The following is a 27,459-nucleotide window of genomic DNA, read 5'->3' as shown; positions in this document are numbered from 1 at the left end:
GGGGGTGTGGCTCAGCGGGAGAGCGCGTGCTTAGCGTGCACGGGCCCCGGGTTCGATCCCCGGCACCTCCACGGGCCGCTGGGCCTCGGCCGGAGACGGGCGGTCGGTCCCGCGCTTTCCCTTTAACCTGCGGGCGGCTGGGCACGTCGCCGCGTCTGCAGTGGCTCGGACGCTCCTCGGTCTCCCAGGCGGACTGGCGCGCACGGCGGAGCCGGAAGGAGCGTGCCCCCCCGAAGCTCCCCCCGGGGACGGCCGGTGCTCTCTGCTCAAACTCTCATTATTACTAAGGACTGGGAAGAAGAACAGAAAGTGGGGGAAGGAGGCCCCTGGAAACACTCCTCCAGACTCCCCACCCCTTTCCCTCGTCCGCGCCCATGTCAGTGGCCCGACTGCGGCTCAGGAGACCTTTGTCCTTCCCCTTGTCCCGTCCGCACTCGCCCTGCACCCCCCCAATCTGGATTACACAGCAGAAGTTCGGCCCAATCGCCGGTCCTGGAGCGCTGCGACCCCAGTTTTTCTTGTGAAAAGTGTTGAGTATGCTGTCCGGGGGAAAAGTGCTTCTGGTGAAACTCGGAGGCTCCACACGCCATCGTCGGAACAGTGATTCCCAGAGGCGAAGGGCCGCGGGCTGCCCTCCGAGCCGCGACCGTAGCGCGAAGGGGGCTACGCCTTCCCGCGGGAGGCCGGCTGGAAGCCCACTTTCCGCAGGAGGAAGAGAACCTTCTGGTTCCCACCTCCCTGGCGGAAGCAGACGCAGGGCAGCGCCCGCACGAGTTGCCTCCCCCGCCGTCCGAAGCCCCTGCGCGGGTGAAGACCCTCGGGGCGCAGACCTGGCCCGCGAGGCTTTCTCCCGTCTCCTTCCGGTTCCTCCTCCTGCCCCCCCCTCTTCGCCGCGTCCTGTGTCGCCTTCTCCTCCACCCCCCCTTCCCTCCGCTCGCATCGCCTCCTCCCAGCTCAGCGCTCCAGCAGCTCAGCGCCCTGCAGCCCCGCAGGTGCGCTTTCTAGGTTAGCGCTTCTCAGACCTGGACGGAGACACGACCGTCGGGGGGGGGGGCATTTGGTTCTGTAGGCCGCCCCCCCCTACCCCCAGCCGGCGGTGTCCGCGCACTGGAGCCTTCAGGTGGAAGTGGGAAGTTTCCCGTGTCCCGGACGGTCCCCAGGTTCGGCAACCGCTGCGTCCCGACCCACAGTCTCCACCTCTGTGTTTGGAGGGTCGCTTGCGGGCGGTGACGTTACTCGCCAAGTTACTTTTGAATGTCCACTCGCCTCTAAGCGCCCCTTCCGGCGACGTCCTGGCGCCAACTGAGCCTCGCCCTGTGATTCGAGGGAGCGGAGGGGAGGCGACCGGGGAACCGGAGGGCTGATCTACAACTTACTGGGAATTCAGGAAGGTACAGATTCCGCACAGGGAGAAAAGTATCCGAATGAAAACTAAAAGAGAGGGCACAGTCATTTAGGATTACTCCCCCAAACTCATATTTGGCCACCACAAATCTTGCAACAGGAGGGAAGCGTCCATTCTTGCGCCCCTGTGATGGCTAAGGTTTGAATATTTGTCCACAAGGGGGGTTGGGGTGGGGAGGTTGTTATAAAAGTAAAGCTGCTGCTGGGAAGTAGTTCTTGCCTTGCCTCCAGGAGGCCTCCCTGTGCTTCTTTGTGGGTCCCAGAGACAGAGTCCTCCAGACAAAACCACTGCCCGGTTTCCCGGCCAGGATGCTGGGCTCCAGAGTTTGCTATAGCAATGACTGACAACATACAATTACTGTTTTTTATTTGGGATGTTTCCTTTTTCCATCTGGATCTAACTTTCCTGAGGCAACGTTTCAGGTCCTGTTCTTTGGGGCCCTTCTTCCAGCATTTCCTGCTGGGGGGACAGCCAGAAGTGTTGCAGGTGCAGAGACCCTGGTGTAATGATGTGGGAAATCCGTGATACCGCCAGACTAGCCGGAGAAGGAGTGACATATTCGGAGTTCCAAGCAGAAGCCACCTGAGTTAGGGTGGGCCATGCACGCCTCTGCCTGAGGCTTTGAGGGTCTAGGGGTCAGCTACTCCCTTCCCCTGGAACAATGCATCCTACATACTGATGCCCTCGTGGGTTATGTGGCCAGTGTTTGGTTGATTTATGGCAACTTCTTATATCTCATGGCTTTTAACAGCTGCTTGAGAGATCCTCTGAGGCAGTTTCAGGGCTCCATGGGAAGTACAGTGAGGCCATAAAGAGCAGGAGGAAAATCATGCCCCAAGAATGGGTGCTTGGCAAAATGGAAGACGGTGGTCCAAGCTGTTTTCCAATGCTGATTACTCAGCGTCCCAGTCAGGAGGCAAGAGAATGAGAATCAAAGAGAAGAAAAGCTCATTCACTTAGCCTCTGCCCTGAAATAATTTAGACAGCCGTGTGACAACAACGTACCCGAGTGAGGGTAGCCCAGAGATGGCCCTGGCAGGGGGTTCTGTGGCTCAGCTGGCTAACATGGCAGTCTGGGGTTTGAGTCCTAAAGGAAACTGAGCTTGTGATGGATCCCTGCTCCCTCTCGTGATCTCAGAGGAACTAGGAGGAACTGCATTTAGCTTTTCCAAATGAGGGAATTTAGACATCATCTTTTAAATTTTGACTTCCATTTTAAAGCATCCTTTTCTAATACAAAAGGTAGCATGTAAAAAGGCTTTGCAAAGAAAAATGGAACGATTCTGGTGCATTCACCCAAAGTGTGACTTGCACAGAAAACAAAGTGCAGAGCATTGATATTCCATATTCCATAGTTTGTACCGACGCTTTAACAAATGCTGTTAATTTGTTTGTTTAAATAAAAGCAACTTATATATTTGTCCTTATTCCCACCCAAAGACCTTCGGCCACATTTTCCTCCTGGACATTCGGTGTGGTGCCACACTAGGTGTTAATTCATTTAAAGATTTAGGAACAAAAGAGTTCAGCGGGGAAATGCCAAAGGTAAGGAATTTAAATCCGTCGTTTGCCAGAGTTTCTGAGATTCAGCTTCAGCAAGGGGTTGGTGGGGAGTTAGTGGGATCCTTCCAGTATACGTTTTGTGTAAACGTCTTGTGAAAGTCCATTTAATAGGGAATACAAGTAACCGTGCTCCACATTCCAGGATCTATCCTTTACAGTCGGGGGGCGCTCGCTCATGGAGCAGAGCTGGGGGTCTCCAGCTCCCCGATGATGCTCTGAACGTGCGCTCGGCGCGGGTCTCGCTTGCCCCTGACGCCTGCAGGCCGCGGCTCCGGGCGCGCTCCCCGAGGCGGGGAGAAGGGAGCACCGGCCCCTGCGCTTTGGACCGCACAGTGCTCGCAAAACCTAGGAACCTTCACAGATCTATTTTTTCTCTTTTCTGTTCTTTTTCTGCCCTGCTCTTTAGGGATTCTGCCAAATGAGACCTGAAGTGCTTGGGTCTGTGGATGCGGCTGCACCTTGGTGTTCCAGGCGGCGTTCAGGCTGACGAGTGCGGCTTTCTTTTCTTCCCTCTTCTTCTGTGAATGTTTGCGTCTTGGTGGCACCAAGTCCCCCGGAGTACAAATGGCATAATGTTGAAAGGAATGCATTGGACTGTCTGTTATTTTAACGGGGGCAGGGGAAACATGGTAAAGCGCACGAAAAGGCACGTTTGGAGGAGCCGGGGGTCGAACCCGGGGCCTCGTACATGCGAAGCACGCGCTCTACCACTGAGCTACACCCCCAACCGCTGAAGCCCTCTGGGGATCCCCTATAAAATTTGGAAATTGTATCTGTGGCTCACGTTGTATCTCTGTTGGAGAAACCAAATGTGTCCAGCCCGACTAGGTTTCAGGAAGCGCCTCTGTTGTAAAGTGGTAGAGGTCAGCCGTGGAGTTTGAGCCTCTTAATGTGAGATTTAAGAGTTTCAGTTCAAGGCCTGTTGAGGAACTGTTTTCCTTGTCCTCTCCATTATTTCCAGCTTTGACGTGGGAACCAGCGGGAGCTTTCCCAAGAGCACGTTAGTGGACGTTCCTCCGCGGCTCACCGCCTGTTGGCTCAACTGGCTTCGGAGAAGCGGGAGTCAGGGGCAGGCCAGGCTGCCGCAGAGCGAGAAAGCCACGCAGTGGACGGTCCAGGGACTTTTTCGCTCTGTCCTAACCTAAGCAGGCAACTTTGGAGGTTCTTTCAGGGATCTGCTAGATAGATAAAACAATGAATTTAATAATGAAAGGCAAGGGAGAAATTTGAGGAACAAGGTAGATTGACACTGGATTTGGACTCTCGTTGGAGTCTAATACTTAGTACTTAGGAAGGCCTGCAGGTTGGATTACGCAGATGGTGATGCCTTGTGCAAAGAAGAGTAAATATAGGAGGAGGGAGTGAGTATTCTGTTAGTTTGTTGTTCTTATTGGTCTGTTGATTTGTTTTTGCTTTGGGAGCATAGGTAGAGCAATAAGGGGGGAATGTATAGTTTGGGTTTGGATGTGACATAATTTAAATGTCTACATGATCGCCTCTTGAGGATGTCTGCCCAAGCACATTACAATCTGAGTCTGGAATTCTGCAGACGTTCCTGAACCTGAATTTCAGACATTCATGTGGCTGGGAGGACAGGGCTTCTTAGAGTAAGGACTCAAAGTTATCCATTAAGACCAGTAGATTCAAACAAATAAATAAAATATTAAAAAAATAAGACCAGTAGATAAAGAACTTATTATTGGTATTTATGAAAAATGAAAAAAAAATGAGATTCCCCCAAACTGATCTCATTTAAAAAAAAAAATTATATTCCTTGTATGGTCTTAAATTTTCCTTACAACACCAGTAAAAGTCCCATTTCCTACCATCAGCTTCCAGATAAGGTGATTTCTCTTCTTTGTCCGTCTTTGCCAATCTGTGACTATTTTAGTTATATAATGCAATGTATCATACTTCTCGAAATTCAGTGACTTTAAACAATTCCCTGGGTCAGAAATTAATTACACTTGCTCACAATTCCCTGGGTCAGAAATTTTGGCTGGGCCCTCTTCTGCTCCTGGAGTTGGGGTTGTTCGCTGCTCTTCCTTTAGCTGGCAGCAGGGTTGGCCTCGAAGGTCCGAGGAGGCTCCACTCCAGGGCATCAGCACTACCCCACGTGGCTTCCTGCTCACTTTTCTCTCCAGGTTCTAGCATGGGCTTTCTCGTAGCAAGGTGACCTCCCCGTAGTCAGACTCCTCGCAGAGCATCTTCGGAGAGGGGCCATTTCAAGAGAAGCCGAAGCGGAAACTGCAGATCACTTACGTCTGTGCAAGGACACAGCATCAGTTCCTCTAGTCCCCAGAGGACCATCTCTGAGCAGAAATAGTCCACAGGGGCTGGTTTATTGAAGGGGGGGTCTCCTACCTCCACTAGTGCAGAGCATCTGGTTCTCAACTTGTTCAGGTACAGTGGGATGGGAAGGAAACAAGGAGATGGCTGACTTCTTGGGAGCCAAGACCTCTCCATTACGTGGATTTATCTGAAAGCGAAGCGTTCTATATTGTGGGGGATGAACATTACTTTGTCTCCAAAATTAAAGCAGATAGATGATGGGCTTTTCCTTACTTTGTCATTTTCCAGGCTCTTACTGAAGAAACAAAAGTCCGTGTTTGAGTTCATGTGTTCTATTCCTGGTATGTAATAAAGGATCATGAATAGGTGTTTGTCCAAGGCCCTCGGATTGCAGTCCAAAGTGTTTTTCCAGACACAGCTGGAATCCTGCTCACATCACCCTAATTTTTCTCATGCCCTTGTCTTTAGGATTAGCTGTTCCGACTAAAGAAATGGCACGGGTCTCTCTCTCCCCCTCTTCTCCTCTTCCCTCCCCTTCTCTCCTCCACTCATCCCTTCTCTCTCTCTCTCTTCCTCTTACTTTGGATCTTCTTTTTTTTAAGTCGTATTGTAAAATGGTAGTCCACGTGACAAAGCTGGTTGCATTCAGGGATGTTGAATAAATCTTTTCTTTTCCTTTCTTCCTTCTGATGTCGTACCAATCATTTTTACTTTCCATGTGAGCAGAAAAAAGAATTAACAAAAAACAGAAACAGAAAACCAGATTTGGCATCCCTGAAGGAGTGTATGGATATGGAACACATTGGAAATAGGAAAAAGGGAAGCACCCTTGGAGGTGCTGGGCATCGAACCCAGGGCCTCATGCATGCAAAGCATGCGCTCTACCACTGAGCTACACCCCCCAGGTGAGAGCTTTTTCTTTTGTGATATATTAGGAAATATGACTATCTTCTGTATTCTTAGGCAAGGCCATTTTTGTGTGTGTCAGAAAATTTATTCTGTCAATGACACTAATTCTACAATTTCTAAATTGGATTTTTTTTTTTTTTTTTTGGCTAGACTCAAGTATAGTAAATTCCAAGTCCAAATTTATACCATTCCTGCTCCTAGGTTCTTCCCAGCTGGGGTCAGTCTTCTCTAAGAGCTCCTTACCATCCTATTGCCTTCATTTTGTTTTATTTTGCTTTGTTTTGTTTTGTTTTGTTTTTGAAAACCACTTCTCCGGAAAATCTCAGGTTGGGAGTTTCACTTGTCTTCATTCTTTTTCTCTATGGTGTCTTTATCCTCCATAGATCACTCTACCTAATCTTCATTGACCATCTTGTCTGTACCCACCTCTTCAAGTGTCTTTGGTCTGTAATTACTCTCTTCCTTCACTTTCTACAGTGAACCTTGCCTGCTCACCAGCCATCTTCAAGACCAGGATATCTTGCTCTAGAAAACCAAGGAAGCACTTTGAATGTAATGAATGAATAATGATTGAATGAAAATAATTATTGCTTATTTCCAATTGTGTTGCGTCCCTCAATTCCATATCTTGAGAAATGGTCTTCACACTACAGATGGTTGGCAAGTCTAGAAAAGAGAAAGAAAGTGGGAGAAGGGGAAGGAGAGAGGAGGAAAAAGAGAAAGGTGGGGAAGGGGAGAGAAAGAGAGAGGAATAAAATGTTTGAGTTCAACTTCCTTCCTACTCCTCCCTGCCTTTCCATTCCCAAGCAACCACTGACTTAATTCCTGTCACTGTAGTTTAGTTTGCATTTTCTGAAGTTTTATACAAATGGAATCATATCATATTTACTTTTTTGGTTTTACTTCTTTCACTCATCATAATTATTTTGAAATCACCATGTTTAATGTATCAATAGTTTATTCCATTTTATGCTGAGTAGTATTCCATGGTATGGATATACCACAATTTGTTTGTCCATTCACCCATTTAAGATAAGCGTTTGGGTTGTTTCCAGTTATTGGCTATTACAAATAAAGCTGATATGAATATTTGTATACAAGAATTTGTATGGACATAATAGTTGTTTTTTTTTTTTCTGTTGGATACATACTTAGAATTTGAATGCTTGGATCATGAGGTTGGTACATCTTCAACTTTTAAAGAAATTCTTTTTCACTACTGCTAATGGTGTATGAGAGTTTCATTTCCTCTGCATTCTTACCAACATTTGGTATGGCTAGCATTCTTAAATTTTAGCAACTCTTGGGTGGCTCAGTTGTTAAGCGTCTGCCTTTGGCTTGGGTCCTGATCCCAGGGTCCTAGAACCGAGCCCCGCATCCAGCTCCCTGCTCAGCGGGAAGCACGCCTCTCTCTCTCCTACTCCCCCTGCTTGTGTTCCTTCTCTCGCTGTGTCTCTCTCTGTCAAACAAATAAATAAAATCTTAAAAAAAATTTAGTAACTCTTACAACTGCAGTTATAAGTGGTATATCATTATGGTTTTAATTCGTATTTCCTTAATGACTGATGTTGAACATCTTTTGTTTATTTGCTCTCCTTATAACTTCTTTGACAAAATCTCTACTTAAAATATTTTGGTATTTTTAAATCAGGTTTTCTTATTGTTGACTATTTAGAGCCCTGTATGTGTTCTAGATGTAAATCCTCTGCCAGATATATGGTTTGCAAAGCTTGTCTCCCAGTCTGTGACTTGCCTTTCTGTTCTTTTAAACATACTTTTCACAGAGCAGAATTTAACATTTTTTGATGAGGTTAAATTTATTGAATTTTATGCTTTTGTTGTCCTATCTACAAAATATTTGTCTGACCCAGGGTCACGAAGATTTTCTCTTATGTGTGGGACCCCACGAAATTTTTTCTTTAGTTTCCTTAATTTTCTGAGATGTGTCTGGGTTAACCTGCGAGATGCGGCTTTCCGTTGGAACCCTGTTACCTCTCTCGCGTCTTCCTCCCTCACCTACCGGCCCACGCTGCCAGGAATTGGGTCCAAGCGATATAGGCGGAAGACAATAGATTCCCCCCAATTTCTGGGTGCATAAATGTCCTGGACGGTTAGAGAGCGGCACGAAGAATCCAGAATCTCCTAAAACGGAAGTTGAAAACAATCTACTGAAAAATAAATATCGGGAAGTTGTGCTTTCGGACAGCCGAAATAGCTCAGCTGGGAGAGCGTTAGACTGAAGATCTAAAGGTCCCTGGTTCGACCCCGGGTTTCGGCAGGTGGAGCGTTTTTGTTGAGGAGGACAGGCGGCTCCCGCCACCCCGGGACCCGTATCTGCCATCCTGAAACTCCATAATAATTACACCTTTGAATTTGTGTTTTGTAATTGATGTTCGACGGGACAACCGAACAAGGCGTCTGGACAAAGGGAGTGAGCGCGACGTGCGCGTCCGGCTTGCCTTGCTTCCCTTCCTGCAAACAGCCATCGCCGAGCCCCGTGAATCTTGTGCGAAGTCCAGGTCGACAGTGACATTCATGTTGATAATGTACAACGTGGATTCCACTTAATCAGAATGACATCAAATAAGCAAATGAAAAATACATTAAAGGTCGAGAGAGACCAAGGAAGAAAGGGGAAAAAACTTTATATTCTATTACTACTTGTAATGGCACTTTCCCTCTCCTTTAAAAAAAATTATTTATTTGTGTATTTGTTTGCTGGGCTACAGGGACAGTCAAGAGGAAGAATCGATGCTGGGGCGCAAGCCACAAACGGCCGCTTGCACAGGCCCCCAAGAGCGGCCGCATGATACCTCAGACTCTGACTTCGGAAGAATTAAAGCCTCACACGCACGGCCGTGGAGATTCTGGGTTTCTGCTCGAGCGCCCCAGGATCGGCCCGGATTTCATGCGCGCGGAGGGAGGCGCAAGTCTGACGGCCCGCACGCAGCCCGCGGGTGCAGAAGGGCCGCGCGGAGCCCAGGAGTCCGGGGGCCGCAGGCTGCCCCTCCTGTTTTGGATAAGGGACCTTACATTTTCATTCTGCCCTGGGCCCCGCCGGATGTAAGCCGCGCTGAGCATTCAGGCAACATTCACACATTTCTTGGATTAAATCATCGACCTCCACGGCCACCCCAGGCCCCCCACACACCTGCAGTTGAGTTACAATCTCTAGAGCCCTGGCAAGTACCCTGTTAAAGCTCATGCCCACAGAGTTCCCTCTCTGAACTTCAACTGGTCCGTTCATGAACTGTATGAAATCAGGATTGGATACCCGAGATCACATTGCCCGGAAAACCCCAAGGGAACCTGTGCTTTGTATTTACAAAAAGACACATCGAGAAAACAGGGTACATACTAGTATCACCTTATTGCTCGTTGCTTTCTTAACATGGTCTTGCTTCGTGTGGCTGTACCAAAATCAGCTCCACTTTGTGTCCAAGGCCTTGGGATACCACCTGTTACGGCCGAAGTCGGGGGGTGGCGGGGTGAGGGTTGGGGAGTGTGTGGAGGGAGGCCGATGGTAGAAATAAAAACTGCAAGTCCAAGTTTAAGAAAACGGGCAGCATACCCCTGGGCGGAATTAGGCAAGCGTGTCCACACGGGAGCTGCAAAGGCCCCGCTGGGATTCGAACCCAGGATCTCCTGTTTACTAGACAGGCGCTTTAACCAGCTAAGCCACGGAGCCCACGTCGGGGGCGGAGGGAACTTCCTGCATCCGAGCATGGTTTTGCTCTGCAGCTGTTTCTGAGCGGACCCCGTCCCTTTCTCGGGCTTTCATCCGCCCAGAGCCACCCGGACCTGAGCAACCGTGGCCCACGCACCGGTCCGGTGGTTTTCCCGCTGCCTCGCTCCGCACAAGCTCACTGCATTCGGCTCGGAGCCTCGAGGCGGCCTCGGGGAAGCTCGCGCAGACGGCGGGGAAGGCGCTGCGTGCAGACTCGCTCCGAAAGCGCAGGACACCGGCGCGGGAAGCCACCGCGGCCCGTTTGTCCCGGGCCGGGCCGGGCGACACTCCATCAGGGCCTCAGGCCTTCTTCTCTATCTTCCGCTGTGGCCAGAGGCGGGCGGCGAGTCCCCGGCCCCACGACGTCCCTGCGGACCGGGCCCTGCGCCTCCGGGGGTCGTGCGTCGTGGCGCGGGGGCCCTGCTGCGCTCCTGAGGTCCGAGCCCCCTCCACCAGCGCTCGGCGGGGCTGCAAGGACGCGAGTGTGCAGAGCTGCCCCGGGGAGCGGCCCACGTGGACACAGAACCCCAGACCCCCAGGAGCTAAAGGGAGCCGGGCCGACCGGCCCCGCGCCGCAATCTTCTTCCTGCCCAGCAGGGTGGTCGGGGACCCTGCAGCGGGGGTCTAACACTTGGGTTTGAAAACCCCAAAGAGGAGACCCCCCCATCGAATCCTGGGCTGTTGTAGGCAGAGTCTTCTACCGAATGGGGACAACAGGAGGGGAATGGCAGACGCTTCTCCTTCTCCTCCTCCCGCCTCGTCTGTGATGGGCTCTGCCAACCTACAGTTTCTCATTTTGGGGACGGTTGCTTTCCTGTGAGTTGGGAATATTGTGATGAGTGTCTAGCCTGGCAATGTTCGTGTATATTGTATTCCTTCAGCAAATGTATACCGTCCTTGAATTCCATTTTCTCAGCATTTTTGGAGGTAATGGGAGACGAAAGGACGAAAAGAAGAGAAAAATGACGAACCTCAAGAAGTATTACCTTTGGTTTCTTTTATTCTCTGAGCGGTGCCTGGGTCTACTCACAGGATGCCGCGGAGCGAAAGGCTGCCAGGCTTGACCTCACCACCGCCCTCCTCTGTCCCTCTCCTCCACCTGCCACCCCCCTGCGCCGGGACCACCGCCCCTCTCCCGCCCCCTCCTCCACCTGCCATCGCCCCTCCTCCGCCCCCCTCCTCCACCTGCCATCGCCCCCATCCCGCGCCGGGACCGCCGCCCCTCTCCAAACCCCCTCCTCCACCTGCCATCGCCCCCCCCCCCCGCCGGGACCGCCGCCCCTCCTCCGCCCCCCTCCTCCACCTGCCATCCCCCCCGCGCCGGGACCACCGCTCCTCTCCCGCTCCCCTCCTCCACCTGCCATCACCCCCGCGCCGGGACCACCGCTCCTCTCCCGCTCCCCTCCTCCACCTGCAATTCCCCCCCCCCGCGCGGGGACCACCGCCCCTCCTCCGCCCCCTCCTCCACCTGCCATCCCCCCCCCCCCCCGGGAACTGGATCAACCCGCGCACACGTGGAAGACGGTGGACTCCGAGTCTTTCTGGGTCGGCGAAGATATCGGACAACTAGACAGTCACACTTAAGAAATCTAAAACCACCCGAAACGAAGGTTGAACACAACCCGAGTATTGCAGAAGGGGGGGAGGCCAGAAAAGGTGCGGGCAGACGGCCGAAATAGCTCAGCTGGGAGAGCGTTAGACTGAAGATCTAAAGGTCCCTGGTTCGACCCCGGGTTTCGGCAGGACGGGTTTTTTTGGTCCCTCTCCGGCGTCTTGCGGTTCCTGTGAGCTCAGGACCGTTGAAGATGTTCGTGGATACAATTAGCCGAGCTACAGCGGTAATTGCACGGAAGGCCCAGGGCACCGCTGTGCATAACTCCGTGGGGAGGGAGGGGGCGTCACAGGCCGCCTCCGCGCAGCGCGGGGCCGCAGCCCGCAAGCAGCCGGACGAAGTGCGCGGGTGTGTGTGCGGCCCAAGCGGGCGCCAGTTACTGCTCCAAACGCTGGAAAAAATAAAGGAAGAAGAGCACTTAGTGAGAGGTGAAATTTATGAAATTCAAATTTCAGGGTGCATCTATAAAGTTTTATTCGAACACAGCCACATCCCTCATTTACAGTCCTGAGCTCACAGGAACCGCAAGACGCCGGAGAGGGACCAAAAAAGCCCGTCCTGCCGAAACCCGGGGTCGAACCAGGGACCTTTAGATCTTCAGTCTAACGCTCTCCCAGCTGAGCTATTTCGGCCGTCTGCCCGCAGCTTTTTCTGGCCTGCCCCCCTTCTGCAATACTCGGGTTGTGTTCAACCTTCGTTTCGGGTGGTTTTAGATTTCTTAAGTGTGACTGTCTAGTTGTCCGATATCTTCGCCGACCCAGAAAGACTCGGAGTCCACCGTCTTCCACGTGTGCGCGGGTTGATCCAGTTCCCGGCCGGGGGGATGGCAGGTGGAGGAGGGGGCGGAGGAGGGGCGGTGGTCCCGGTGGGGGGGTGGGGGGATGGCAGGTGGAGGAGGGGGCGGGAGAGGGGCGGTGGTCCCGGTGGGGGGGTGGGGGGAATTGCAGGTGGAGGAGGGGAGCGGGAGAGGGGCGGTGGTCCCGGTGGGGGGGGTGGGGGGATGGCAGGTGGAGGAGGGGAGCGGGAGAGGGGTGGCGGTCCCGGCGGGGGGGGTGTGGCAGGTGGAGGAGGGGATCAGGAGAGGGGCGGTGGTCCCGGGGGGGGGGGTGGCAGGTGGAGGAGGGGGCGGAGGAGGGGCGGTGGTCGGGGGGGGGGGTGGCAGGTGGAGGAGGGGGCGGAGGAGGGGCGGTGGTGGGGGGGGTGGCAGGTGGAGGAGGGGGCGGAGGAGGGCGGTGGTGAGGTCAAGCCTGGCAGCCTTTCGCTCCGCGGCATCCTGTGAGTAGACCCAGGCACCGCTCAGAGAATAAAAGAAACCAAAGGTAATACTTCTTGAGGTTTGTCATTTTTCTCTTCTTTTCGTCCTTTCGTCTCTCATTACCTCCAAAAATGCTGAGAAATTTTGATGATAGGGAACACTAACTTTGAACCCCAATTAAGCAAAATGTTATCCCCAAAGATAATGCCATTCTTCTAATGATTAGTAGTAATAATAATTGTACTCAACTATTATTATACTTTAATTTCATTTTTAAAAGTGGAAATTTTTTCTCTCTTGTTATATAAGTACCTATATCCTTGATTTTGCCATGTGACCTGCAAATGCTAAAATATTTACTTTTTGGCCATTTAAAAAAAAGTTTGCCGAAACTCCTGGTCTAGAGGACTATCTTCACAAGTCCTTGAGAAATGTGTTGGAGCGGAGAGTGACAGCCTCCTTCCTGAAAAATCTCTGCAGTGGCCGTTCTCTGCTGCCCCGGAGTGGCAGTCATAGAGGCTACAATTAAAATGACTCCCTGAATCCAGCTGTGGTGATGGGATGCTGGAGGGCTGTGTATATCTATTCCAACCAGGCATCCTGGGTCCTGGGAAAGTACTATGGGGCGGATTCAGGGGTTCAAATAGACCTGTGGTAAAACAGACCTGATTCTATCGATCACACGACCTCTATAAGCCACCCCTTGACTGGTAGACCACAGTGGCATTTTGTGTTCCAATATTTAATGTTGGCTCAGAGTCGTGTTCAGTAGTCTCCAAACATTCTGTCTCCAGGGCACAATCGCCTCGGTAAGTGGGCTTTCTGTGGGGAAGGCTAGAAAAGAAATATTTGCCATGTACATTATTAGCTGTGTACCAAGTTCCCTTCTCACATGGAGCCAGCCTCCTCTTCACTCAAGAAGATCTAGATTGGACTCCTGACATGTGAGATATGAAGTGAGGAAAGGCCAGCTGGAAGCCATGAGTTCTCTCTACCCGCCAAAATAATAGACACAAAGGATACTGCAGTTCTGGAAGAATTCTCAAGACAAGTGCCATCAGCAAGGACATGAAAGATGTGCTCGGTGGTGGTTCTTCCCACATCTCCATTCAGCTTGCCTATCGGTCTGGGCAGAAGACAGAATCATCATGGGAAGTGGCAGCGTGCTTTTGTGAATTTAAGGAAGTGGTGACTTCAGTTCTCGCTGCTGTCCCAGCTATGATTTCCTCGCTGGAACAAATCCTCACAGCCACCGTACTTACGTGCAGCAATTGCTGAGAAAATAGTTTATTCTTTATGCTGATAGACACTGACCACTGTTTGGGGCTGAATACTGTCTCTCCAAGATTATATGTTGAAGTTCCAACCCACAGGACCTCAGACTGTGACTGTATTTAGAGATAGGACCTTTATTTTTTTAATTTTTTAAAGATTTTATTTATTTATTTGACAGTGAGAGAGGGAACACAAGCAGGGGGATGAGAGAGGGAGAAGCAGGCTTCCCGCGGAGCAGGGAGCCCGATGCGGGGCTCAATCCCAGGACACCTAACGACTGAGCCACCCAGGCGCCCCTAGAGATAGGACCTTTAAAGAGATAATTAAGGTAAAATGAGGTCCTATGGATGGGCGCTAATCCAGTATGACTTATGTAAGGTCTGTGTCCTTATAAGAAGAGACAAGGACATGCATGCAACATGCAGACTGAGGAGAGACATGTGAAGACACAGCAAGAAGGTTGCTTCAAGGAGAAAAGCCTCAGAAGAAACCAAACCTGCTGACATCTTGATCTTGGACTTTGAGCCTCCAGAACTGAGAGAGAGTAACCCTCTGTTGTGTAAGCCTCGAGTCCATGGCACTTTGCTCAGGCAGCCCTAGCAAACTAATACAGCCATCAAGCATGGTTTGTCTTTGGCTGGCAGGGCCAGCAAGATACTCCTGCTCTCACTTGAGGACATTCAACATTTCCAGCCTTTAATAATCGAGTCACGGGACACTGATCACGTCTCCATTTTGCAGGATGTGGCATTGGTCCATTATATTGATAATAACATGCTTATTGGACCTGCTTTTGACTCCTTGGTCTAAAAGTAGCAGGTGCTTTACACTCCTTGGTACAATACATGCAAGCGGCAGAGGGAGAAATGAGCCCTACAAAAGTTCAGTAGCGGGTCACCTTCAGTAAAATTTCTACGGAGTATGTCAAGGTGGCCCTTCAGAGGTGATGACTGAGTTGCTGCTTCAGGCTCCTACCGCTAGGAAAGAAGTAAAATGTCCAGTGGGCCTCTTTGAACTTTAGAGGCAATACAGAGTCAGTTGGACCTAATACTCTGACTAACTTACCAAGTAGCTTGGAAAGCTATCAGTTTTTTTAAGTTGAGGTATGATTGACCTATAACATATATTACTTTCAGGTGTACAACATAATGATTCAATGTTTGTGTATATTGCAAAGTGATCACCACTGTAAGTCTAGTTAACGTCCGTCACCATACATAGTTACAAAATGTTTTTTTCTTGTAATGAGAACTTTTAAGATGTAATCTTTTAGCAACTTTCAAATATGCAAAACGGTGTTATTAACTGTAGTCGCTATGCTGTACCTTACATCCCCGTGACTTATTTATTTTATGAATGGGAATCACTCCTCTCACCCATTTTGACCCCCAGCCCTGCCTCTAGTAACTAAGAATCTCCTCTCTGTATCTAGGAAAGCTACCCATTTGTGTGGAGCCCAGAAAAAAGAAAGTTGTGCAACAGGTCCAGGCTGTAGAAGGCCACACTGACACCTGACTCTATGACCCACCGGAGTACTCGGAAGTGTGTGAAAGACAGAGACGGCATTTAGACAGGAATAGCTAATAGTTTAGCATTCTTCTATAAGTGACTCACAGGACAAACCTTTGGGATTCGATGGCAAAACTATGGCATCCTCTGCAAAGTATTATCCTCTTTAAAAAAAAAAGTTTCTGGCTTGCTACTGGGTGCAGGAGAGCGCGAATGGCTGAGCTTGAGTCACTAAGTTACCATGAGAACAGGGCTTCCGGGCATGACGGAGGTCTTCCCTAATCCGTGCAGCTGGAACACTGGGCATGCATAACATCAGTTCCTCATCAAGTAGAAATAGAATATCTGAGCGGGTCTCCACGCAGGAGTAATTTGCATGAGAAAACAGCGTACATTGTCTCGGCCCTTTCACTTGGTACATTTCTTCAGCCTACATCTACAGCCTCATAGGGTGTTTCTCTGGGGTTTTCTTTCAAAGTTTTATTTAAATTCTAGTTAGTTTACAGATAGTGTGATATTGGTTTCAGGAGTAGAATTCAGTAATCCATCACTTACATACAACACCCAGTGCTCATCACAGCAGGTGCCCTCCTTAATGCCCATCACCCAGTTACCCCATCCCTCTACCCACTCCCCTCCAGCAACCCTCAGTTTGTTCTCCATCATTAAGAGTCATGGTTTGCTTCCCTCTCTCTTCTTTTTCCCTTCCCCTATGTTCACCTATTTTGTTTCTTAAGTTCCACGTATGAGTGAGATCATATGGTATTTGTCTTTGTCTGACTGACTTATTTCACTTAGTGTAATACCCCCTAGTTCCATCCATGTCGTTGCAAATGGCAAGATTTCATTCTTTCTGATGGCTGAGTAATATTCCATAATGTATATATACCACATCTTCTTTATCCATTCGTCTGTTGATGGACATCTGGGCTCTTTCCATAGTTCGGCTATTGTGGACATTGCTGCTATGAACATTGGGGTGCAGGTGCCCCTTCTTTTTACTACATTTGTATCTTTGGGGTAAATACCCAGTAGTGCAATTGCTGGGTCATAGGGTAGCTCTATTTTCAACTTTTTGAGGAGGCTCCATACTGTTTTCCAGAGTGGCTGCCCCAGCTTGCATTCCCACCAACAGTGTAGGAGGGTTCTCATAGGGCATTTCCTATAACTGAAGAAGAAAACAAGGCCAGGCCTGGTTTATAGGTGGTTCCGCATCATATGCTGGCACCACACAGAAATTAGCAGCTTCCGAAGTACCTGAAGGCCGGTGGTAAAGGCAAATCTTCCCACTGGGCGTAGCTTCAAGCAAGGCACCTGGCTGCTTTGCTTGCAAGGACGGATGTGAGGTAGAGGTCTACACTAATTAATGAGAAATAGCTAATAGTTTGGCTGGATGAGTGGAAGTTTGGAAGGGAAATTATTGGTAAAGTGGTGACAAAGAAGTCTGGGAAGGAGGCAGATGGATAGATTTCTCCAAATGTGCAGAATCTAAGGATATTTGTTTCCCCGTGAATGCTCCCCAAAGAGCAACCTCCTCAGAGGGGAATCTTAATAGGCAGGCGAACAAGATGACCCATTCTGATGGATGATGTCTGTAAGCTTCTCCTTAGTCATCACTGTCCTTGTCCAATGAGCTTATGAACAAAGTGGCTATGGTGACAGGCATGGAGGTCATGTATGGGCTCAGCAATGTGGACTTTTATACAGCAAAATAAACCTGGTTCAAGCCTCCTCTAAATGACCCAACTACCAACATTACAGACAAACTCTGAGCCTCCATCTGCTATCATTCCACGGGGGAGCCAGCTGCCCCCCTGGTGTCAGGTTCATTACAATTGACCCCGTCCGTATTAGAGGGTCAGTGTGTTTTTCACCTGAATAGAAACTTACCCTGGGTATAGATTTGCCTTTGCCTCTCACAGTGGTCCTGTGAAACCACCATCCATGAATTTACGGAATATCTTATGTTCCACAGCATTCCACAGCATTGTTTCTGAGATGATGAACCATTTTATAGCAAATGGAGTATGGCAATGGGCTAATATTCTGGAGCTGGCTGGTCTTACCACGTTGGCATCACTCCAAAGCAAGCAACTGACCTGATACGATGGTGGAATGACCTTCAAATACTTGGTTACGGCACAAGCCAAGAGACAACATGTCCTGGGAGCTAGGGTAGTGACTTCCAGGAGGTGGTGAATGCTCTGAATCAGTGACCGGTACATGGCACTGTGACTCTCTCATCAGGATTCATGGTTGCAGGAATCAGAGAGAGGAAATGGGACCGAGGCCCTCTGCTCTCATAGCTGGTGGCCGCAGGAATATTGTGCTTCCTGTCTATGGCACTGATAACCTTCATTCTGACTCCAAAGCCTTTACATGTTTCTTCCAGTGCTCTCTGTGTGATTGGAACTTGTGTACAACAGGCATGATTTTATTTAGAGTTAAAAAGAGCTGGGGAGGCGGTCTTAGAGGGGGATGCCAAGGAGAACTTGAAGACATGAAATCCCTCCATTCCCTATGCCAGTCTCTGAAGAATTCACCTCAGGAACTGAGTGGAGGAGGATGTGGTCTGTTAAGTTGTGTAAACGAGCGGAGGGATGAGAGTTCTTTATGACAAGAACTGAGCACATTTCCCACATCCAGTAAGGATGGGAGACCTATGTTGGTTACACCAGGACAGTGTGGATTCAGTAACCCCCTAATTTCCAACTCCACTTTCCTCAACCTTGGAAGCACCGAGTTGATGGAAAGAGTGATTAGTTCTCTTCTGTGGAGCATCCCAGTTTACTTGCCTGGGAAGAGTCACGGTCCGTGGCTCCCTCCACGGGTGACTGTACGGGGTGATCTGCACTTGGAGGTAGAGGGTGGAGAGGAAGGGGGAGGGCAGTCGCCGGGCAGGTTTGCTTCTCCTTGATCTGCAGCTACAGCGTTGACCCAGGCACAGTTGAAAAAATAATGCCCTTTCAGAGATAATTGGCTAATAATCTCTTATTGTTTCTTTCTCTTCCTGTTCTTTTCCTTTCATGCACATCCACATATTGCCAATGGAATAGAGTCCTCAAGCTTGATCTGAATCTTCCGTGTCTGGGGTCTCTGGTTCAGGAGATCCTGCAGGAGCCAGATCTCTCTTTTTTGTGTCCCTCACACAAATGTTCCTTGGGAGGACAGGCACCATCAGTAATGATGAGGCCCATGGAGTTGAAATGGGTCAAGAGCAAAGGCAACCCATAGAGGGTATGCATCTAACTTTGACATGAGCAGGAAAAAGTGAGTAAATTAATACAACAAGAGGAAAGTGAGAAAGGTTTGTCTGAAATGGTTTAAGAGACTGAAGGGGAAGGGCAGGAATGACGGAGCTAGATATTGAACCCAGCACTTCATTTCATGGTCTCTACCACTGAGCTACGCTCTCTGATAATCCAAGAAGTTCAGAAAATACTGTACCTGCTGACTTCCATTATTTGCTCCTGGTCTCCATGAAATGAGTGTAGACATGGAGATAAGGACTTAAAAATGTTGTAGAATCTTTTACTAGCTTTGACCCCCAAGTGCTTGACCAGAGGACCCGAGGCATCTAACCGAGTGTGGGTCTGGTGCGGGCTGTCCAGCTGCTCAGTGGATACAGTGCAGAGAGAGCAGGCTGGTACAGGGAGGCGAAGCTTTACCTCTAGCCATCTTCGGTTTTCAGTGGGGACTCTAACAGAAAGGCAGATGAACAAGAGAAAAACAGAGTTTATTAACACGTGCGGCACATATCACATGGGATTAACCTAAATCAACAGTAACTGAAAGCAGCAGGTTAGAACTTCTCAGCATCTCCGAAAAAGAACAGTAAATTTACGGAGAAATGACAGGACAGAGGAAAGCAGTTTTAGGCTCTAAGGGTGGCAAAGTGGGAAGGCAGATACACGGGAAGAAAGTAATGGAGGAAGGCTTGTTTGCAGATCCCTCTGGTGCCTGTCTGGGCTGGTAAGTGTCAGTCTCCTGTAAAAGGAGAATTTATGTCCTGACTTTAGGCAGAAATGGGGGGAGGGTAGAGAGAGTTTTTCTTGTGTTTGTTGCTTCTTAACTGCTTTCTGCTCAAAGTAATTTTTATGTCAAAGTGGTATATTTTGGGTGACAAATTTTGGCTTCCTTCCCTTCACTCATCATGTGTAGTGGGACCATGTTATGGCAGGTGATATTTTAGGGTTAATTTGTCAGCTAACCCCAAAGCATATGAAGACCTGAGAAATTACAAGTATGTCTTTCTGTATCTTGTTATATTTAAATGCTTTCAATTAAGTCCATTTTAAAAATTTACAGTTTAACATTGGTAGCTAAATTAGAATTTTAAAATTGTCATTTATCGAAGCAGGAAAGAATATCCAATGGAAAAAAGACAGTCTCTTCAACAAGTGGTGCTGGGAAAACTGGACAGCCACATCAGAAGAATGAAACTGAACCATTTCCTTACACCACACACAAAAATAGACTCAAAATGGATGAAAGACCTAAATGTGAGACAGGAGTCCATCAAAATCCTAGAGGAGAACACAGGCAGCAACCTCTTCAACCTCAGCTGCGGCAACTTCTTGCTAGACACATCGCCAAAGGCAAGGGAAGCAAGGGCAAAAATGAACAATTGGGACTTCATCAAGATCAAAAGCTTCTGCACAGCAAAGGAAATAGTCAACAAAACATTAAAGGTAACCGACAGAATGAGAGAAGAGATTTGCAAATGTCTTATCAGATAAAGGGCTGGTATCCAAAATCTATAAAGAACTTACCAAACTCAATACCCAAAGAACAAATAATCCAATCAAGAAATGGGCAGAAGACATGAACAGACATTTCTCCAAAGAAGACATATAAATGGCCAACAGACACATGAAAAAGCGCTCAACATCACTCGGCATCAGGGAAATCCAAATCAAAACCTTGATGAGATACCACCTCACACCAGTCAGAATGGCTAAAATTAACAAGTCAGGAAATGACAGATGTTGGCAAAGATTCAGAGAAAGGAGAACCCTCTTCCCTTGGTGGGAATGCAAACTGGTGCAGCCACTTTGGAAAACAGTATGGAGGTTCCTCAAGAAGTTAAAAATAGAGCTACCTTACAACCCAACAATTGCACTACTGGGTATTTACCCCAAAGATACAGATGTATGAAAAGAAGGGGCACATGCACCCCAATGTTTATAGCAGCAATGTCCACAATAGCCAAAGTATGGAAAGAGCCCAGATGTCCGTTGACAGATGAATGGATAAAGAAGATACACACACATACATACACACACACACACACACACACACACACACACACACAGGAATATTACACAGCCATCAAAAAATGAAATCTTGCCATTTGCACCGACGTGGATGGAACTAAATGGTATTACGCTAAGTGAAATAAGTCAGTCAGAGAAAGACAATTATCATATGATCTCACTCATATGTGGAATTTAAGAAACACAACAGAAGATCATAGAGGAGAGGAAAAAATGACACAAGACAAAACCAGAGAGGGAGACAAACCATAAGAGACTCTTAATCATAGGAAACAAACTGAGGGTTGCTGGAGGGGAGGGGTTTGGGGGAATGGACATTGAGGAGGGCACGTGATGTAATGAGCACAGTGTGTTATATAAGACTGATGAATCGGGCGCCTGGGTGGCTCAGATAGTTAAGCGTCTGCCTTCGGCTCAGGTCATGATCCCAGGGTCCTGGGATCGAGTCCCGCATCGGGCTCTCCGCTCCTTGGGAGCCTGCTTCTCCCTCTGCATCTCTCTCTCTCTGTCTCTCATGAAAAAAAAAAAAAAAAGACTGATGAATCACTGACCTCTACCTCTGAAACCAATAATACATTATATGTTAATTAATTGAATTTAAATTAAAAAAAAGAAAATTCAAAAAATAAATTTATGTCATTTATTTATTAAAGATTTTATTTATTTTACTTGAGAGAGAGAGGGAGGGAGAGAGCACAAGCAGGGGGAGCAGCAGAGGGAGAGGGAGAAGCAGGCTCCCCATTCAGTAGGGAGCCCAACTCAGGGCTGGATCCCAGGACCCCAGGATCATGACCTCAGCAGAAGTCAGCCGCTTAAGCGACTGAGCCACCCAGGTGCCCCTATGTCATTTATTTTTAAACCTAATTTACTGAAGACTAAACTAGATTTATTTTGACTTTTTTTTTTGTCAAAAAAGCAGTAGTATCTCAATATGATAAGGATAGAAATGATTGCAAAAAATGAAGACCAAAATTGGTCCTACTGGTTTTAGGTGGAAAGGTGATCTTTCATAGGTTAAATTTAGTTTTGCAATTTTCACTGATGGTGAAGTGCTAATGCATGCTGGGGTATTTGCAGAAATGTGTTGGTTAATCAAGCAACAAAGCCATTAAAACTTAAGTTACATTAACACCAAAACATGAAATATATTCAAAACAAAAAGAGTTCTTTGAAAGGAAGATTGAATCCAAGAGCAGATGTTCAATATTGTACATAATAACATTAGTGATCCAAGCTGTTACAAAATGGTACTTTATCAAAAACTGTGATTGCCAAGACATTAGCGAAGGGTTGCATCAAAGATGTTGACCTAGAAATGGTGAATGAATATATGGCAAAATAAAATGAAATAGTGATTTAGTTTCCACCCAAGGAATACCAAGAAAGAAGTTATTGATGAAATTGAGTTTTCATATCTGAATTTTTATGACCTTAGTTTTATTCTGCTTTCAGTTTTTAGTATTCTAATCTCAGTAGTGACCTTATCCTTCCTTTAAGAATGCTTAGTGTTGTTCTTTCCTGGAGCCCTTAAAATGTAGAAATTCCAGACAGGTGCAAACCCAGCAGCGACGGCCTGTCATTGGCAAGGCTGTTTGGCAGTAAGAAAAATTAAAAGGCTCAGTTAAAATGACCAGAGATGTTCAATAATTTTCCCCATGTCACCAGAGAAATCAAGATGGCCTAATGTCAAATAATTTCTCATAAGAACATGCACAGCACATTCACACACACACACACACAAAATAGAGATTCTTCTTTTATGGGCCATTTCACGGTGTCTTTTGACTGATCCTCATACGACATGCACACACATAGAAAACTTCAAGGTAGAAGTGAGTTCAAAAGTGTGTTGCAGGAACGCCTGGGTGGCTCAGTCAGTTAAACACTTGCCTTTGGCTCAGGTCATGATCCCAGAGTCCTGCCCTGCCTCGGGTTCCTTGCTCAGCGGGGAGCCTGCTTCTCCCTCTCCCTCTGCTGCTCCCCCTGCCTGTGCTCATAATAAATTGAAAAAACCACACTGTTTACAGATTGTAGTGTGGCAACAAAATTTTTTTTCTTTTATGAATAACTACATATTTACAATATGTACAGAATTCAAATTAAGTAGTGAAGATATTTGGAGGAAAAATAAGAGTGTAATCTTAGAACATGTTTGATGGAATCACCAGGTGTGAGGGATGGTAGAGGTAGGTCTCGGGAAGAGAGCAAGGTGTGTCTTCCGTGGCTTGGATGCTGTGTGGAACCCGGGAGGCGCAGAATTGCTTGGCGACTCCTCTTGCAGGAAAGGAACGTTTACTTTGGGTGGAGCACGCCCCCTCGAGTTGGTGTAGGTTAATTCACTGAACAATTGGTGATTGGGCATGACTTGCCAATGTGGCCCACATTTATGGGGTGGGAGAGATGAGAGGCTCCTAAACTCGTGAAGCAAAACCTTCACAGTGCCTCTCGATTAATGCAGTGGTTTGGTTTCCTGAAAGTGGCACAGTATTTGCGACAAACACTGAATTAACAGAAACCAGACCAGTCACCTCTTTTGTGATCAAGAATAGCCTTTCTCTTTCACTCAGCTCTCTTGCTTTGCACTCAGGTCTCCCTGTACAATATTTTCTCCTGGTTTAAGTCAGACATAAAAACTATTTTACTTTATGAACTGGGTGGTCTGATCAAGTTCACGAGGACTCATCAAAGTTATTATTGTTATCGGGACTGTGGATTCAAAACTCCCTTTGGAGGAAGGTAGAGTTGTCCCACAAGGACAAAGCAATTGCCCTAAGTCGGGAGACAAGCTGTGTCTGTGCTCTTTGATGCTTCCCAAGTACCCAGGGCTCCTACCCCAGAGTCTGAGCTCAGGACCAGCGGGAGGGAAGTTCTCCCAGCTCTGGTCACCTCTTTAATTTTGGAATCCAAACAGGGCAGGGCAGTGTGGCAGGTCTCTGTAGTAAATGAGCATCTTCTGCCTTCTCAGCTCACACCCAGCATCCTTGAATCTCTGTCTTTCTAGAGATGGCAAGGGAACAGAGAGCGGCCTGCTTCTTCGGCTGGGATGGACTGTCCCCGACCTGTCACCTGACCTGTCATCAGGGCCAGCTGCAGGGGACAGTGACCAGCACGGTTGGCAGGGCTCAGGACCCAGCAAATTATGCAGCCTCTCATTACTGGGCATTCCCGTGTTCTTCGTTCCAGAGGAGAAACTGTCCTCCCCAAAAGTACTAGAGCAGGTTGACTTTTTCAGATTTTCTAGGCCTTTAATTTTAAATTTTCCCTCCCATCCAGGAAAAACCCTCTTGACCTGGTCCCGGATGCTAGTCTGGGGCGCATGGAAGACGAGGTGGGTGTGGTTTAACTGTCTTAGGAGCTGCCCTTCCAGGTTGGAGACGTTCCTGCTCTCGGAACTCAGATTTTCCACACAACGCAGTTTCTGTGGAGTGTGAGACTTTACAGAACGCAGCAGCGGTTGCTCATGGTGGATGGATAATAAAAATGCCGACTTTGAGTAAACGAGCATTAATTATCACCTTGTATTCCAAAATGTCTATCTAGGCAGTTCGCTAAGAGAGCATCCTCCTAACACAAAGGAGAATTGCAGACCGAAACCTGGGGTTTTTCATCCAGAGACCAAAAGATCCCTGTAGCCGAGGTTTGGGGGGATCTGGGAGGTGGAGGTGCCGGGGATTGAACCCGGGGCCTCGTGCATGCTAAGCACGCGCTCTACCACTGAGCTACACCCCCGACGCGCTTGCTCGCCCTTCTCCCTTTTTTTCAGAAGCATTTGAATCACAGCCATCTACCTCCCCGGGAGTCCCGAGGACCTGAGACTGCTAACAAAGCCTCTTTGTATACAGCTCCCTTATTTTTGAGCCCCCTAGATTGCATTCCCTTTCCGGCTGCATAAAGAGGAAGGCAGTGATGCTGGACAGAAAGGCACCCTTCCCAAGGTCCGTTCGTGCTGGTCAGCCCACCCTAAATTGGGGCCACACACAAAGCCTTAAGAGAAGACGTCAGGGAAGAGCCCCTTCCTAGCTCTGTCTGCTGAAAGAGCGACACCCTGGTGACAGCGAGGAGAGCCGGTGTCCTATCTTAATTTCCTAATACAGATCCCCACCAGCAGGAACCAAGGCTGCCGGAAGGATCTGCTGTCCCCGAGGCTTGGGGCAGGGAAATCACAAGAGGAGCCTGGACCATCTCTCCCTGCCAGAATGTAAGAAATGCTCAACAGATGCCGGCCCACTTAGAAGGACGCAGGGTCTACTAGACAAATCTTGGAAGCACTGAGCATTACAATGAACAAAAGTCCGGGGCGCCTGGATGGCTCAGTTGGTTACCCGTCCGGCCCTTGATCTCAGGGGGGCGAGCTCGAGCCCCGCGATGGGCTGGGGGTGGGGCCCACTTAAACAAAAATAAGTAAATGAATTTAATGGCTAAAATAAGAATGCCTGAGTCTACACCGATAAGAAAGGAAGAGGGGGGAGAGGAAGTTTTCTTTACAACGGTATGCCCCTCAGTTTCCGGTGACTTTGGTGGAAGTAGCCCTGAGTTCAAACAAAGATCCACCTACACCTACGTCATTAGGGTTGGAAGGGACTGATTTTTAGTGTGTTGTGCTAGGAATGGGCTCTTTCTCTTCCTTCAAGTTCCTCGGAAACATTTTTTCTGAAAGAGGTGCAATGTCCACAGGAGTGCGCTTCCTAATCCCCTTTCCTGTGTCCGGTCCTTGGGGCTCTCAGAACCAGAGAAGCAGTGCCTGGGACAGAGTGGGGACGCCCCCTCTCCAGAGACGTGGGGCGCAGCGACTTAGGAGGGTGGTGACCGACACACTCTCTGCTCCTCATTTCACACCAATATTGTGAAGTAGTTACACTGCAGTCTTATCTCCTCCCCTGGACCTGAATTGCCCGAGCACCTCTGTGGTACTGGTCTTCCTTCCTTCCTCCCTCCCCCTTCCCTCCCTTCCTCCTTCCTTCCTTCTTCCTTCCTGCCTTCCTTCTTTCTTCTTCCTTCCTTCCTTCCCTCCTCCCTCCCTTCCTTCTTCCTTCTTTCTTCCTGCCTTCCTTCCTTCCTTCCTTCCTCCCTCCCTCCTTCCCTCCTTCCCTCCCCCTCCCTCCCCCTCCCTCCCTCCTTCCTTCCTTCCTTCTTCCTTCTTTCTTCCTTCCTGCCTTCCTTCCTTCCTCCCTCCCTCCCTCCTTCCTTCCTTCCTCCCCCCTCCTCCCCCCTCCCTCCCTCTCTCTCCCTCCTTCCTTCTCCTTCCTTCTTTCTTCTTCCTTCCTTCTTCCTTCCTTCTTCCTTTCTTCCTTCCTTCTTTCTTCTTCCTTCCTTCTTTCCTTCCTTCCTTCTTCCTTCTTCCTTCCTTCTTTCTTCTTCCTTCCTTCTTTCCTTCCTTCCTTCTTCCTTTCTTCCTTCCTTCTTTCTTCTTCCTTCCTTCTTTCCTTCCTTCCTTCTTCCTTCTTCCTTCCTTCTTTCTTCTTCCTTCCTTCTTTCCTTCCTTCCTTCTTCCTTTCTTCCTTCCTTCTTTCTTCTTCCTTCCTTCTTTCCTTCCTTCCTTCCTTCCTTCTTCCTTCCTTCTTTCTTCTTCCTTCCTTCCTTCTTTCTTCTTCCTTCCTTCTCTCTCTCTCTCTCTTCTTTCCTCTCTCTCTCACTCGGTCCTATGCGGGGGCTGGTCCTTGCATGCCCTGCACCACCTTGCCCGTATTTCTGCGAGCGCTGTGGCTGGGAGACCGGGAAGCCGAAGGACCGGGGCACACTCCGTCCGGAGACTCCCGGTGGAGCGCAGGAAGGGGGCCTCGAGCAGCCCCGAGCGCCGACCGTTGCGAGAGCTCCCCGCGCTCAGCGGCCTGCAGTCGGGAACGCGCCGTCCCTTCTCCGCAGGGCTTCCGAACAGCAGAGCTGCACCGAGCGGACCCCGCCCCTCTCGCTGAAGCCGGGCGCCCCTGCGGACAGCGGAGGCCTCCCGGGGGGGGGGGGGTAGCTCAGCGGGAGGGCGCGCGCTCAGCGTGCACGGGGCCCGGGTTCGATCCCGGCACCCCCACGGGGTCCGACCCCCACAAGAGCTCCGTGGGCCTGAGTCCTCCGGACCCGGCCGCCCCGAGACACGGACCGGAATGCCAGCAGGCCCTCCCGCCCCGGGCGCCTCCGCGCGGGCGTGTGGGGACGGACAGGGAGGAGCAGGGCCTGGGAGGTGACAGGAGACCAGCGCGAGAGAAAGGGAAGAAACCTAGCGGGTCTGTCCGAGGGCTTCTTATTCTCTTTAAAAGTCTTTCCGTTGCTCTTTTTCTTTCCCTTTCACAGGTGAGAATTTAATAGGAACTCGTTGCAGTTCCGAGGGCGTCGGTTCCTCCACCCCGGCCGCGTCCACACCGCCCTGCGAGCACTTGACGTAGCGAAAAGAGCACGGCTCTTCGCGTGTTGGTGGCCTGCCCGGGGGGCACTCGGGTCGCCTCCTGACTTGCTCGCGCCGAGGCAGCCACGTCGGAGGGAGTCAAGGCCACCGGCTCCTGGAAAGGCAAACGCCACCCGGGGGGAGGGGCGCGCCCGGAGGTGCCGGGGGTCGAACCCGGGGGAGGGGCGCGCCTGGAGGTGCCGGGGGTCGAACCCGGGGCTCGTGCATGCTAAGCGCGCGCTCTACCACTGAGCTACACCCCC

General features: G+C 49.3%; 9 non-coding genes across 9 annotated transcripts; 3 read left to right on the top strand and 6 right to left on the bottom strand.

Annotated features, from left to right (window-relative positions):
* TRNAA-AGC (transfer RNA alanine (anticodon AGC)) lies at positions 1 to 71 on the top strand. The gene has a single exon. It is a non-coding gene; the product is annotated as a tRNA-Ala (tRNA).
* A 3,550-nt stretch (positions 72 to 3,621) lies between these two features.
* Positions 3,622 to 3,693, bottom strand: TRNAA-CGC (transfer RNA alanine (anticodon CGC)). Its single transcript has one exon. It is a non-coding gene; the product is annotated as a tRNA-Ala (tRNA).
* A 2,397-nt stretch (positions 3,694 to 6,090) lies between these two features.
* On the bottom strand, positions 6,091 to 6,162 carry TRNAA-UGC (transfer RNA alanine (anticodon UGC)). The gene has a single exon. It is a non-coding gene; the product is annotated as a tRNA-Ala (tRNA).
* Positions 6,163 to 8,374: 2,212 nt separating this feature from the next.
* Positions 8,375 to 8,447, top strand: TRNAF-GAA (transfer RNA phenylalanine (anticodon GAA)). Its single transcript has one exon. It is a non-coding gene; the product is annotated as a tRNA-Phe (tRNA).
* Positions 8,448 to 9,783: 1,336 nt separating this feature from the next.
* Positions 9,784 to 9,857, bottom strand: TRNAT-AGU (transfer RNA threonine (anticodon AGU)). Its single transcript has one exon. It is a non-coding gene; the product is annotated as a tRNA-Thr (tRNA).
* Positions 9,858 to 11,565: 1,708 nt separating this feature from the next.
* Positions 11,566 to 11,638, top strand: TRNAF-GAA (transfer RNA phenylalanine (anticodon GAA)). Its single transcript has one exon. It is a non-coding gene; the product is annotated as a tRNA-Phe (tRNA).
* Positions 11,639 to 12,067: 429 nt separating this feature from the next.
* TRNAF-GAA (transfer RNA phenylalanine (anticodon GAA)) lies at positions 12,068 to 12,140 on the bottom strand. The gene has a single exon. It is a non-coding gene; the product is annotated as a tRNA-Phe (tRNA).
* Positions 12,141 to 24,480: 12,340 nt separating this feature from the next.
* On the bottom strand, positions 24,481 to 24,552 carry TRNAA-AGC (transfer RNA alanine (anticodon AGC)). Its single transcript has one exon. It is a non-coding gene; the product is annotated as a tRNA-Ala (tRNA).
* Positions 24,553 to 27,388: 2,836 nt separating this feature from the next.
* On the bottom strand, positions 27,389 to 27,459 carry TRNAA-AGC (transfer RNA alanine (anticodon AGC)). The gene has a single exon. It is a non-coding gene; the product is annotated as a tRNA-Ala (tRNA).

Source organism: Halichoerus grypus, chromosome 9 (genome assembly GCF_964656455.1).
Source record: "Halichoerus grypus chromosome 9, mHalGry1.hap1.1, whole genome shotgun sequence".
Taxonomy (NCBI): domain Eukaryota; kingdom Metazoa; phylum Chordata; class Mammalia; order Carnivora; family Phocidae; genus Halichoerus; species Halichoerus grypus.
Note: the sequence above shows the minus strand (reverse complement) of the source record. Positions and strands in the feature narration are given on the sequence as shown.